The sequence below is a fragment of the Manis pentadactyla genome, chromosome 9, assembly GCF_030020395.1.
Source record: "Manis pentadactyla isolate mManPen7 chromosome 9, mManPen7.hap1, whole genome shotgun sequence".
NCBI classification, from domain to species: Eukaryota; Metazoa; Chordata; class Mammalia; order Pholidota; family Manidae; genus Manis; species Manis pentadactyla.
Genome location: NC_080027.1, coordinates 129051390 through 129062393, shown reverse-complemented (window position 1 = coordinate 129062393; position 11004 = coordinate 129051390). Strand labels below are relative to the sequence as shown.

Here is an 11004-nt window from a genome sequence, read left to right as displayed (position 1 = left end):
TGAGTCCAGGCGGTGTGGGCGGGGAGGCGGCACAGCGACAGGACGGGAAACCGCCCGCCAACGACAGGAGGGATCCCAGAAATGGGGGACAGGGAGCGAGCCGAGCCCCTCCCGGGGTGCCAGCAGGTAACGGAGCCCCGCGCGGCGCGGGGACGGATCGGAAGGGAGCCCCCAGGGGGAGGCTGCAGGGCAGAAGGGACAGACACGCAGACAACAACGGGCGGCTGACCCAGCTACGAGCTTCTGCGCCTCAGCACAGAGGCAGGACGCGCCAGGAGCAGAGCGAACCGTGCGCCTGTGAACACAGGAATCTACGGAGAGCCACCGGCAGACCTGCGCGGGGAGAGACGGACAGAGGCGGGGAATCACGGACAGAGGCGGAAATTGACGGAGACGGAGATTGGCGAGGAGAGGCGGGATAACCAAGACTGACGGAAAGAGCCGGAGAATGGCGGAGAGAGACGGGGAATGACAACAACGGACAGGGGCGGAAACTGACGGAGAGAGACGGAGATTGACGGGAGAGGCGAGGGACGACGAAGACTGACGGAAAGAGACGGAGAATGGCGGAGAGAGACGGGAAGTAACGGAAAAAGACGGAGAAGGGCTGGCGGCTCACTAGAGACCTGACGTGCAGGTTCGCGCTTGTCCATTCACAGGCCCGCAAGCGCATCTCGACCCCACAGGCGTGGCTCCAGGGACCTGATGCCTCCCCAGCCTGGGTGGGTTGGGGCGCCATGTCCTCGCCCCTCAAACTTCGCTCCCGATCCTGACATTAGGGTACCATCATTCTCCAGAGCGAGCAAGGAGCAATTTCTGCTTATGGTGCTGACATTCAACCGTCTACCCTGCTGACCGTGTCTAGTGGCTCCGTTCGGCGGCATAAGCACTTTCGGCGTTTGGCACCCACCGCCAGCCCCTCACTCTCCATCCCCCAAACCCGACTCTGCAAGATGATGCCCCGCCCGGCCACGCCAAACCCTCCGTGTTCTGCAAGGCAGCCCCAGGTGCGCAGTCCCTGCAGCGGCTGCATGAACGGTGTGCACACGCTCTGCAGGGAGGACCAAGCAGAAAAGGAGCAGGTGGAGGTGGCCCGGTGCCCCAGCCCGTGCCCCCAGCTCCAGGCCTAGATCGACCTTTCCTTTCAGCTATGCACGTTTCCCTGCTTCTCCAGGTGTCCATGGCCCCTCCAGCACATTCACGCCTTGCTTAAGCTACTCGAGAGCCATCTTTGCAGCTACAACACAATACCGAAGGGTGTGCCCCAGTGTGCTCTTCCCGGTCCTCCAGGGAATGGCAACCAAGTGCTCAGAGCCTGGGTGCTCTAGTCCCAGCCTTGCTGCAGTCTGGCCTCCACCCATCACACACGGGCAAATATAGGGGGAGAATAATGGGGGGACTCAATGAGATGATCCTCTATAGGCCCAGGAACACCTGGGGGTCCCACAGGGAGCACAGAGGCACCCACACTTCTCCCTGCAAGCCCTTAGAAAGCCCCATCTTGCCAATGCCCCCAGTTCACGCTTTAGTGAGGCACTGATTTCCTACGTTTGTGGTACATTGTTACACCAACTCCTGGATGCTAATGAAAGCTATCTCTGTCACTCCTGTTGGGGAGGAATTTGGTTTGCAGATGCAGTGAAGTCAAGAGTACGAGATGAGGAAGGAATTCATTAAAACCTGAGTATCATGGAATGACAACTGCCTTGCAGCAGCAGAGAGTAAGGAAGAACGGAGACATAAAGGGGAGCTCATTGAACTGCTGCTCAGCATATGGAACATCCCCTGCTAACTCCTGAAGCCTGTGCCACCTGGCATCCAGTGTCTGCTTGGATCTGCACGAACCCAAAAATTCATGACTTTGTTTTGCAAGTGTCCTGGAAAACTGGATTTCCAGAGCAATGAATATTGGAATCCATAGTAGTGTGTAGCTCACAGGCCCCAAGACTGCACATGCATCCTGGTGATCCCGTTGTGGGGGAGCCTTGCAGCTGCTGACCAGCGCCTGTTTCCATTTTTCTGGTGGTGTCTACACTGCACTTCCCAGCCCATCCCCACCAGCAGGGTGGGCACCATGTCTCTAGGTTTCCTATGAGGAAGTGGGTGGGCTTGATGAGGGCCTCTGCCAGCTCAGGTCTTAGGATGAAGGATGCAGTTCCCACATGGTCACACTGGCAGCCCTATACCCCCTGCTGGCCGGAACCCTCCAGCCTGGAGGAAGAAGGAAAAACAAGATGGATGCAGTGGGACTCTGAGACCCACCTGCCCCAGGCGCTCGTGTGGAGGGAGTGGTCCTTGACCTCTCAGCCCCTCATGTGCTGGCACACTCTGTTGCAGTAGCAGCCTTTTCCCTAAAAAGAAAGGTGCTTTGCAAGCCTGTCTCCAACTATAACAGAAAATAAGGCTTGATTTAACCCACAGTTCTGAAACCAGAGAAGATGACTGAATCACACTGAAAAGATGACTCTCAGCTCATCATTCAGATAATGTTGCTTAAAAGCAGTGGCACCTTTAGGAGGACCACAGGGAGTCCAGCTCCCCAATTCCTGCCTCCTGCTCTGAGAAGTTTCCTTGACAACCTTAACAGGCCTGCTCCATTTCCTTGACAACCAACTTTCTCAATTGTCCAAGCTTTCCTGCTTCAAACACTCCTGCTTTAGCCTTGCTGAGCCTAAAGTGACAGTGCTGTCATTTTGTCCAGCGACTGATTCTTCTATACCTGTAATTATTGGTGCCATAATGCTATTAATGGCAAGATTCCAGAAGATGCTTTCTGAGGTAACTACTCTGGACTCAGTGCTGGGTTCCTTTTGCTGAGAGAAAGGGTGGCCTAAGTGCTTTCATGAGCCTCAAGGTAGAAAGTCACTTTTTGACTGAGCCCAGCCTTGATCCCTCCCATCAAAGGCGCTGCCAGGGTCCTCATTCTGCCCCCACCCCCATCCCATACAGTTGCTGGCAGTGCCAGTCAATATAGGGCCCTGGTCATCTCCTAAAATAAAGGGTGATTTTCTGGGCCCAAAAATGATATCCCCCCAGAACATGTGAATGGGACCTTATTTGGGAAAAGGGTGTTTGCAGATGGGATTAACTGCAAAATCTGATATGAGGTCATCCTGGATGAGGGTGGCCAGTAATCTAGTGACTGGTATCCTTATAGGAGTCAAAAGAAGAGAGACCCAGAGAGGAGAAGCCATGTGGACACAGAGGCAGAGACGAGAGGGATGTGGCCACACAGGGCCACCTGGAGCCCCCCAGGAGCTAGAAGCCAGAAGGAGCCTCCCCTGGAGCCTGAGGAGGGAGCGTGGCCCTGCCCACACCTCGAGTTTGAACGTGTGGTCTCCAGAACAGAAAGAAGATAAATCCCTGCTGTTAGAAGCCATCTGGTTTATGTAATGTTTTATTGCAGACGTGAAAACATAGCCAGGGAAACAGCATGCCCTCCTCTGTGCTCTGATGCAGCAAAAACATAACATAAAATGCTGAGACTTGGAGACTGTGAATGGACGATGCATAAGATCTGTTGGTAACCTATTATTGCCCTTCTAAAAGGCTATCATTAGGTCAAAATAAACATCAACAAAAATTCTCAGCAAACATTGTATGTTCATGCTTGATAAGGCATTCTTACCTAACTAATGGTGTCAATTCCTTTGGGATGAATGTAATGAACTTGGTGCAGTCACACCTGCCTTTATCTCAGGTGATAAAAAGGACATTTAAGCACAAGTAACAGCAACACTAGACAAAGGAGGTCACAGCGAACTGAGAAGCTCTGCACAGTGGAAACAAGCCACTCGGTGGGAAGGAGACCCACAGGAGACGCGGGGAGCCCAGGCAGCCTACCTGTAGTGTGGACAAAGGACCAGAGAGACATTTCTCCAATGAGAAGCATAGTTAGCCAACAGATGTATGAAAAGGTGCTAACACCTGTCATCATGACAGGTAAGCAAACCAAAACCACAATGAGATGCAGTCTTCCACCCAGTAGGATAACCACTATCAAAAACCAAAAGACAAGTGTAGGTGGAGAAACTGGAGACCATGTGCACTGCTGGCAGGACTGTAAAATGGTGCAGCTGCTGTGGAAGACAATACAGCGATTCCTCAAAACAATGAACATACAATTACCATCATCACCCAGCAATGAGACTTCTGGGTACATGTCCAAAAGAACTGGAAGCGGGATCTCAGAGACATCTGCACAGCTGTGTTCACTGCAGCATTATTCACAGTGGTGGCCAAGCGGTGGAAGCAACACAAGTGTCCGCTGGCAAATGGGCAAAGGACACACAGCCCAACCACACAGTGGAACACCGTTCAGCCTTAAAGAAAATCCCGTCACATGTCACAACATGAGGACATGATGCTGAGTGTAACAAGCCGGACACAGAGGGACAAGTCCTGTATGATTCCATTCATAGGGGATACCTGCCATCATCAAAGTCACGGAAACAAAAGCAGGGGCTGGTTGCCAGGGTCTGGGGAAGGGAGTGGGGAGCTGTTCCATAGGGACAGAGTTCAGCTCTACTAGATGACAATGTTCTGGAGATCTGTTCCCCAACAGTGGGATACAGTCAATGGTCCTAAAATGTGCTTAAATACTGCTGGGAGGGTACATTTTGTGTTCTATGCTTTTTACTACAGTTAAAAATACTCTTTCTTTATGGCCAAGTTCACACTGTACTTTCTCTTCCTAGTAAATGTGGAAACAAACCTTACTGTAATGTGGCTTTACTGTCTGGGGCAGAAGCTCTAAGGCTTTCAGAGGAAAGGGCTGTGGATTTTGCTAAACGCCAGCACCTGGAGAGGGGAGAGCACGACACGTGGAAGGTGTACCCGGAGAGAGTGTCTTTGCCAGGAGCCCACTGTCATGTGTGATCCAGCCCCAAATCAAGGCAAATGCAGGAGAGGGGCTTGGCTGAGTTGGAGGGGACCCGACCTCGAAGAGACGCTAAAAACCCCAAAATGAACCAGCTGCTTGACATGGGTAACCCCACAGCTCTGCACACCAGCGGGCCCCCACCAGTCTCTGATGAGCCTGCAATGGCACCAACTCGCACAGAGGTGTACCAAGGGCCCAGAGCTCTTCCCACTGTTCACCGCACCAGAGCTGCTCCCCAAATCAAGGCCTCAGACCTGGGACAGAGGGACAATGCAGGGATGTGGGGCTGCAGATGGGGACTGGAGTGGGACACATGGCTCCCCAACCCCAGGTCAGGCAACCAGGGGGATTAAAGCCTGACCAAAAGACAAAGCCGCACTCCCCAAACGAGTTGCTGAGGCACATGAGCCCCCCATGAAAACATGGCCCATGAGCACAGGGCCCCATGAGCAGAGGGTCCCCCATGAGAACAGAGGCCCATGGGCAGGACTCCCCCATGAGCACAGGAACCCCATAGGCACAGGGGGAATGGAGGGTGAAGGGAGGGAAAGGGGACTGGGTGGGGTGAAGGTGGGAGCTGATGGGCCTAAGTGGAGGGGGCAGAGAAGCAGGCGGTGGCTGGGCAGGAGTGGTTGTCCTCGGCCAACCCCAGAACTCCTGCAGCCACAGTGAGCCAAGGCCCCAGAGAGGTGTGGAGACCTCAACCCACTGGCAACCCCAAAGACCTGTCTGGTCTGGGGGGCTCAGCAGGCATGGGGAGCACAATGACAGGGCTAGTTGCCCCCATGGACATTCCAGGGAGCAGACTGGGAGGGGGGCGGGAAACAGCCAGCCTGGCTCCTGGTGCCCTGGGTAGGTGTGCTCCTGCCTGAGAATCCATGCCCACCCACTGTGGGGCCACCACCAGGGCAGGTCCAGGGCCACTCAGCACTAGAAGGGCCGGACACCTGAGGAAAGGCCTGGCCATGAGGGGTCCGTCCTGCTCAGAGACATTCCTCCTAAAACATTCCTTGTATTTTCAAGATTTAAAGCAATTTTCTATCTCCTTTTCACAGAAAACGAAGATTCTGAATGTGGTTTAATCATGAATAATTCATAAAACTTAATGCATTCACTAAAAAATAAACTACAAAATAAAAAAAGGAAAAGTAGATATTTATTGAGAGGGAAAGGAGAACCATCTCCCACATTAGAGCTCTGGTGTTGAATATTCAGTGCAATTTGATATATTTTAATTGCTGTTTACTCTATAACACCCTTACCTTTGAAAATTCTTTGGGTGTGCTTCCCTGTTCTACCTATATTAGCTGATAAATCACACAAACCAATAACCAAGGGCCTTGGTTGTTGTAGGAGTGAAGCCTTTAAAAATGGTATCATTCTTCTGATACTGTTTTTGTGTGTGATACTTTTACTAAGAAAAAAAAGTCATTATGCTTGTGCCTTGCACATTTATGTAAAATATAGTTGACATTGCTGGTCTTATTCATCCTTATTGGTCACTATTTATGTAACCTCACCCATTTTCCTATTCTTCTAGGAATTATTATTTTTATTCAGGTGACATTCACATAACATAAAAGAGGCCATTTTAAGGTAGATAATTCAGTGGCACTTAGTATATTCACACATTATACTACCACCACCTCTTTTTAGTTTCAAAACATTGTCATTACCCTAAAGTGAAACCTCATACCCAACCCATTAAACAGTTACTCTCCATTCCTTCCTATCCCAGTCCCTGGAAACAATGAATCTGTTTTTCTGTCTCTATGGATTAACTAATTCTGGGTATTTCATAAAAATAGAATCATACAATGTATGAAAATAGTTTTTATAAAATATTTTAATGTTACTTAGAGAAATATTTTGCTCTTTAGACTCTTCCTTACTACAAGAAAAGGTTAATGATTAATGTCAGGGAGAGTGGAATCCAGGAAAGAATTCTTGGTGAGATTCTAGGTGCGGTGAGTGCGGTGCTCACCTCTCTGCTGTCCCTTCACAGGACAGGGCAGCTGACAGAACCCAGACTCATTAAACTAGGCACCTCCTCCCCTCTGTTCTATACATTTCTGATTTAAATATTTGAAATATTGTTGTGAGTTTTGTTTCCAGCTCATTAGTTTGGGCTTAATTGAACAACTTGAAGTTAGAGGAGCTTGAATCCACTGAATTTTGCCTCCGACACAGCTGGCGTCATGAACGGGCTCATACAGAACTGCTCCTCTCTGCCTGCCTCCCTCTGCTATGTTCCTCCTCGATTCACCAGGACTCATTCTCAAAAGGGAGCTCCAATTTTTGGTAATGTCTAAGCTCTGTTTTAATGTTTTAACCTGTGTGTTTTGAGGATTTTGAGGCTGAAGTTCATCCTCCACCCAGGGACTGGAGAATCGCAGAAGATAAAGTCAAGAGTTGATTTAAACACTGGTAAAGTCTTCCTGTGTAAGTCTGTCCTGGCCATGTGCTACCCACCTAAACATGAGTATTTTCATTAAAAAAGCAAAAGAACTAGTTCCTATCTAGACCCAGCTTCTGCTGTTGGGTTCACAATAGAACCAATATTTTAACAGTCTAAAATGTTTTCTGAATTTTAATTTTTTAAAAGGTAAATAGAATCTTTTGAAAGACTGGCATTACAGCCTACAAACAAATAAATCAGTCATTTGGCCACTTTCTTAAATCCTTTGATACATATGGGAGGAATGTTGGTCATCAATGAGTTAAGTTCTACTCAACACTTCTAAATTGAATATAAATTATAGAACACGGTCATTTTCTCCCAAGGAATATCCAGGAGGGATCAAATAATACACTGTTAAATAATGCTTTTGAAAAACAAAGTAAGAATGTAATAAAAATATATTTTATTGTTATTTTTCATGTAAAGTTCCTTTTTTCTCCAGAATTACTGGTGAATTTACCTGCAGTTATGGGCACAAGCTGCATTAACCAAAAGCAGTATATAGGAATAAAGGGAGCAGTGAAATATGGAGTAGAGGGCCCATGCAGCTCCACAGCTCCTGGCCATTCTCACGTGAAATGCTTTATGTGGGTTTGTTCTGTAAACAAACAGCCTCATTCCTTCCTGTGGTTCCACAAGAGTCCAGTAACCAGAACCAACTAAAGCCCACTGACAGTGGTCACTCCCTGGCAGGAGTCTGAAGTGGTTTTAACAAAAATCATTAACTGCAACCAGGAAGCCACTTTACCCTTCGGATAGGATCACAAAGACCATATGGTAGAGAGGAGCAAATAATAATTTTCTTCTACTTTTAACAAATGCCTTTTTTGTAATCTACGATTCATTGTAAAGCTTTCATTATTTAAAATTTCCAGTGATCCATCTTACAATAATATGAAAATATTATGAAATCAACTTTTGTTAAATGCACATGAAATGGTATTGATATCCCAATACACAATATAAGCTCCAGCTTACATGTCACTTAAGTCACTTTGGGAGGCTTCCCTGATACTTTTCCTTAACTCCCAGGCTAGGTTTGGTGGCCTTCCAATGTCAAAACAGCTTTATTACACTATTTCTAATTACTGATATAATTTTAATTGACTTGTCTTCCGCATCATACTACCTTAACCACACACATATATATCCTGTCTCTAAAGGCAGGGCTTGTAATTAATGTATTCTTGGCTCACTATAAGAGTACTGAACACATAACAAACATTCAATAAACACTGAACAGAAATGATGTACTTACTGTCCACTAATTAATTTCTCTCTAATTGTGGAAAAATCCATAGGCTTCTTAATAACTTTGGTATAACCAGGAACAAAGTTCAAATTTACAGGAAGATGAAAAGGTCATGCATCCTCATGATTTTCTATTTCGGTAAGGATCATACTAGAGAAAATAAGGTTTGAAATCAATATCAATGCTTTGGAGTTATCTATCTTTAGTAAAAGTTTAGCTTTTATTCTCTTTCAAGTAAACACAATGCAAATTTAATTCATAAAAAGACAAAGTAATACATTTACTTATAGTACAGAATTTACATTACATAGGAAAATTCTTATTTACACAAACTGTCAAAAAGTCACCTGTAATATGGTGAAAAGTTTCTAAACAAATACAGTGGGATGTTATGAACATATAGGACAGGGGAACAGAAATAATACCTGCACAGGTCCTTAAAGTCATCTCGTTTCTCTTTCTTAACACAAGTAAAACTTGGTTCTGATGAGTTACCAGAAGTGTTTTCCGCTATTTTTCTTTTTCTCTGGTCTTTGCTTAGATGAGTTTCCATTTCATTAAGGTTGGTACTAGAGAAAATAATGTTTCAAATCAACATCCATGCTTCAGAGTTACCCATCTTTAGAAAAAGTTTAGCTTTCATTCTCTTTCAAGTAAAGACAATGCAAATTAATTCATGGAAAAGATGAAAGAATACATTTACTTATAGTACAGAGTTGACATAACATAAGGAAATTCCTATTTACACAAATGGTCAAAAAGTCACCTTTAGTATGGTGGAAGGTTTCTAAACAAATACAATGGGATGTTATGAACATACAGGATAGGGGAACAGAAATACCGGCAATTAGTCAGGTACAGAGACTCCTCTTGTTTTGGTTTCTTAATAGAGGTACAACTGGGTTGTTCTGACAAGTGACCCGAATCGTTTTCCTCCGTTGTTCCTTTTCTCAGCCCTTTGCTTAGATATAGTTCATATACCAATACCAATGAAATGGGATACTCCTATTTACTGATATCTACCACTTGATGCACTACTTAAAGCCATAAAAGCTGCACCATTGGCCATAAGGGCATCTAAAATGCACAGTATAAAAATAAGATAAGCACTACCAGTAGCTTAGTTTGATCATCTCATTTCATTTCAAAATTCAAAAATCAAAAGTTGTAATGTCTAATCAATTCTTTTTAGTACCCACAAAGGGATATTTCTAATATCACTTCTAAAATTTAGCTATAAAACACGAATCTATTTCATATTCTCTCATCAACCTAACTGAAAATTCCTATTTTATTCAATGGCAGTTTTGCATCAGGAAAGATGGGAGAATATGGGTCATAATTGTACTTGATTGTACAGTTATCCAACTTTCATTTTGACATCAGTAACACAAATTTTTGGACAGTGGCCTTCAATAAGGCTTATACAATTCAATTAAAAATCTTGGGGACAGATCATACTTATAGACAGACAAGCAGATGTATGCAATGCACTGTGGTGTAAAGCCATGCAGCAGTATGTAATACGACAGCAGCCAGTGCTACACTTTATGCATTGCTATGACAACCACATCACAACCAAATCACAATGCAGTGTTAGACATACAAAAATAAACATACCCATACCATATCTAGTCTATGCCACTCCACCTCCTGGTAGAAAGAGTTGGCACGACATTATGAAACAGAAATCACGTAGTCATGAAACCAATTTTTAACCCCACAAAAGACACCAATACCAAAGCAAGGCAATAACTGTAAGATGAAGGGAAAACTTAAGGGGGAATCATAATGAAAATTTTTAAGAAAATATTTTCAAGATTCTCCCCAAATTAAGATTTAAGAAAAATCACAAAATGTACATTTCAACAATTGTTTAACTTCATGTCTACAGACCTGATGCTTCAGAAGAACAGCTTGTTGTCTTCTGATTTCTTTCTCCTAAAAAATAAAAAGCTTTTAATATATAATTTCAGGGAATATTTAGAACATGTTACAAGTATTGCAAGTTCCTTTTCTGATGTTCTATAGTTGTCCATTAGGTCGAACTATATAAAATTGCAAATATGTAATCATTTTTTACTTACAAAATAGACAATTTCATGCGGTTCTACCTAACACATAAAAACTGTATGACAATATCAAGGATCTTTATTCAGCAGGCATTTAAACTTAAAATTCAAGGAACTCATACCACATTTCAATAGCACATTTACTGAACAGACTGACCTAGATTGTCAGAGCATGTCAGGTACAAATGGATCATGTATTTTTTATCATTTTAATAATAAAATATTTATTAAATAAATCTAATAAGTAGATTTGGCACAACCCTGAAATCTACCTAACTCGAACCCTCTCCACTCTGAATATAAATTCCCAAACAGTCTCTAATTAACAGCATCTATA

The 11004-nt window shown here is 44.9% G+C and overlaps 1 long non-coding RNA gene across 1 annotated transcript; it reads right to left on the bottom strand.

The window, feature by feature from the left end:
* Positions 1–7886: 7886 nt before the first annotated feature.
* On the bottom strand, positions 7887–9361 carry LOC130684997 (uncharacterized). Its single transcript, XR_008999474.1, has 3 exons — positions 9021–9361; positions 8602–8745; positions 7887–8092 (listed from the first exon to the last, which is right to left on the bottom strand). It is a non-coding gene; the product is annotated as an uncharacterized LOC130684997 (long non-coding RNA).
* Positions 9362–11004: the final 1643 nt, after the last annotated feature.